This window comes from Aquarana catesbeiana, linkage group LG04, assembly GCF_042186555.1.
Source record: "Aquarana catesbeiana isolate 2022-GZ linkage group LG04, ASM4218655v1, whole genome shotgun sequence".
NCBI classification, from domain to species: Eukaryota; Metazoa; Chordata; class Amphibia; order Anura; family Ranidae; genus Aquarana; species Aquarana catesbeiana.
Window position 1 is genome coordinate 118,757 of NC_133327.1, and position 3,842 is coordinate 122,598.

General features: G+C 46.8%; 1 pseudogene; it reads left to right on the forward strand.

Annotated features, from left to right (window-relative positions):
- The first annotated feature begins 253 nt into the window (after positions 1-253).
- LOC141141315 (nuclear factor 7, ovary-like) lies at positions 254-3,510 on the forward strand (annotated as a pseudogene).
- Positions 3,511-3,842: the final 332 nt, after the last annotated feature.

Sequence of the window (3,842 nt, forward strand, 5' to 3'; positions counted from 1 at the left end):
GGGCGAGGGGGGGGGGGGGGGTTTGGTCAAAAGGACCAGTCCTCGCTGAGTTTCCATTGTTTTGCTTGTTTTTGGGTGGGATCATTGATTTTTTTTTCAACTATCTTTCAGCTGTGTTTTGTGACCTTTACATCCCCTTTGTGCTCACACTGGGCACATCCTTAGCCGCGTCCTGTGGAGGAACCTCCCTCACTGGACAACTGGTTTTGGAGAATAAGGAACTCCTTTTTCATTTTTCAGTCTTCTATCAGCGATGGCGTCCTCAGACCTGAGTGCGGAGCTGTATTGTACCGTCTGCCTGAACATTTATACGGATCCTTTCATGTTGAAATGTGGACACAACTTCTGCCGGGTCTGCATTGACCGTGTGTTGGATATACAGGAGGGGTCTGGAAATTATTCCTGTCCTCAGTGCCAGGGCCGTCTTTAAGGCAGGGCAAAAGGGGCAGCTGCCCTGGGCACTGTCACTGTTGTGGGGCCCAAAGCAGCTGCCTCATACTTGCCAAGTTTCCCAGTTTAAATTCCCTCGTCCCTTGAGGTTTTAGTCTCATGCTGTTGTCCTAATATCTCAGTGTGAAGTTCTGTTATTAATGCTGCCCAGCTCTATCTTGTTGTTGTGTACAGATGACTCACCTGCAGACCCTGTGTTTACATATAAATACCAGCATTGATATGTAAATAGCAGTGGCATTCATATGTAAATAGTGGCAGACCGGCAGCATTCATATGTAAATAGTGGCAGACCGGCAGCATTCATATGTAAATAGTGGCAGACTGGCAGCATTGAGGTGGAATTCATATGTATATCATGCACCCCTGAGGTCATATCCACCGTCACCTATACTGAATGCTACCCACTGGGGAGATAAAGGGGCATGCTTGAAAGTCCTGCCTACAACTGTGGTCATTAAGCCTACCATCAGCCTGTTCTGCAAAGGTAAGCAAATTAGTGGGGGGGGGGGGGGTGTAGTGTGTGTGTGGTGTGCAGAGGTAGGCAGAGAAGGAATTACAGTTTGGGGTGCACAGGTGAGCAAGGTCCAGTCCATGGTGTGCAGCCAGTGAGGAGATGATGTGCTGTAACCTCTAGAAACCAATCAGTAAGCAGTAATGATGTGCAGTAACCAATCAGTGAGCAGTATTGATGTACAGTAATCTCTAGCAACCAATCAACAAGCAGAAATCATGTGCTGCAACCTCTAGTAACTAGTCAGTGAGCGGTACTGATACACTGTAACCTCTAGCAACCAATCACAATCACACAACCACTGTCCCATCTGATTCAGTAAACTGATCTTGAGTCTACCTGCTATTTATTGCATGTCTCAGAGCAGGTGGAGAGCAAAACTGTCAAGTCCTTGGTGCGAGGCCGGATTGCTGAGAGAGCGCCCCTTGCGTAAGTGCAGCGTAACCCTGGGAGTGAGACAGGGAGTACGGTGCCCAAAGGTGCACGGATTGACGGATGCTGATTGCTGGATAGCTGAGAGCTGCTGGGGTGTGTTGGGCAACCGTGCGTGGAAGGATTCCAGTGGAGAAACCAGGAACAAGGTCAAGGCAGGCCAGGGGTCAGGTACCATAGGAGCAGTCCGAGAAGAGGTCCAACAGGTTAATCAGGAACTGAGTCAGTAGCCAGGCCAGGGGTCAAGACCGTGCAGACAAGCGAAGGTACAGGGGTACAGACAGGAGCGTAGTCAAGTCCAAGCCAGGGGTCGATGCAGGCAGAGATCAGGGAGAGTCAGGCAAGCCGAGTAGTAAACAGGAATCAGGTAATCAAATACGGGTAGCAGGTACTGGGAACACAGGAAGCTGATGATAATCCAGCAGCTTGCATACAACTGCAGCAGGCTTAAATAGGCCAGAGGGCGCCAAACACTGTCACTGGACGCACGCGTGCCGGTGCACACATCTGCGGGCACCTGCCGTGTTGCATCTGCGTGTAGCCGCTGTCGCGCATCCGCGTGCGCGCATGCGCCTGGGGATGCGCCCGGCATGACAATGACGGTTACTGGCAGGATCGCCAGTCCTAAGACTGTTTCCCTGACAAAAACTGGATGGGGGGGCCCGAGAAAATTTTTGCCCAGGGTCCAATCAATATTAAAGATGGCCCTGCTCAGTGCAAGGAAGAGTTCCAGAACCGGCCTTTACGGTACAGAAATGTATTTCTGAGTAACATCACTCAGCGTTTCCTGTCTTCTCCACAAGATCCAGAGAAGACCGGCATCTTCTGTACTTACTGTATTCACTCCTCTGTACCTGCTGTGAAATCCTGCCTGCATTGTGAAGCTTCTCTATGTGATGACCATCTGAGAGTCCACAGCAAGTCACCAGAACACGTCATATGTGACCCCACCACCACCCCGGAGAACAGGAAATGCTCCGTCCATAGGAAGATCCTGGAATATTACTGCACCGAGGACTCTACTTGTGTCTGTATGTCCTGCATTATATTTGGAGAACATCGGAGACATCAAGTGGAGAAATTGGAAGAGGCCTCTTTAAAGAAGAAGAATAAACTGATAAATAATCTGGATAAACTGATTACTAAGAGAGAGAAGGCAGAAGAACAAGTCCGGAGTTTGCAGGAACACCTGAGAAGTGTACAAGGCAAAGCAGATGATGAAACAAAGAAAGTCACTGCCCTGTTCAGGGACCTCAGGAGACATCTGGAAGATCTGGAGAAGAAAGTCCTGGGTGAGATCTCCAGGCCTGCAGAGCGGATCTTACGCCCAGCCAATAAACTGATCCAGAAGTTGGAGTTAAAGATAGAGGAGCTCTCCAGGAAGCTGCATCCCTTACAGGAGCTGTGGCCCATGACGGATCCATTGACTGCGGAAATCAGACACAGGTGACTTGTGTGATACTGGGGATGGAGATGAGGACAGAGAGAGACATGAGAAACTCCTCCATGATGGAGGGGATCTTCCTGGGGTCTCACATATGATCAGTACAGGTTTATCGAATATAATAACTGGTGAAATTGAAGGGATCTTCATACAGAAAGCTGTAGACATATTATTGGATGAGGACACAGTTCATACTGATGTAACTATCTCATATGACAAGAAGACTGCAACCAGGACAGGTCCATACAAGCCTGGCCCATTAACTGAGAAGAGATTTATGGATTATAATCAAGTTTTAGGCAGTCAGAGTTTTTCCTCAGGGAGACATTACTGGGAAGTAGATCTTCAGAGATCCAATAACTGGATTATTGGGATGTGTTATGCCAGTATAGACAGGGATGGTGGAGGCTCCTTGATTGGGAGGAATGACGTGTCCTGGGGTTTGGGCAGGAAGGGTCCAAAATATAAAGCAGTACATGATAAAAATGAGACAGTGCTCCATTTTATTGTTCCTGGTAAGCGAGTCCGGGTATATCTGGACTATGAGGCCGGACAGATCTCCTTCTATATGGGTGCCCCCCTCCGCCACCTCCACACCTTCACTGCCACCTTCACCGAGCCCCTCTATGCTGTGTTGGGTGTATGGAGTGCACATATATCATTGGATTAAAGGGCGATGTGATAATCTGTCTAGACACCAATGACATTATTCTGAATGGGGGAAATATTGTACCAAGAATGTATCATTTTAACAATTATGATTATTATTAGTACTATCATTATTATTAGTAACACTATTATTATTAATACTAATATGCAAATTTTTTTTGATTGTTTTTTTTTTTTTTTATTCACTTATTTTCTGATATATGTTTTTGAATCCATTTTACGATTAAAAAAAAAAAATCATAAGGTATGGTATTCAATATATACACAGCAGTTTTGTGAGATTTTACCCAATTATTATTCTCTCATTCTCATTAGGTTATCTTATCTCCCACA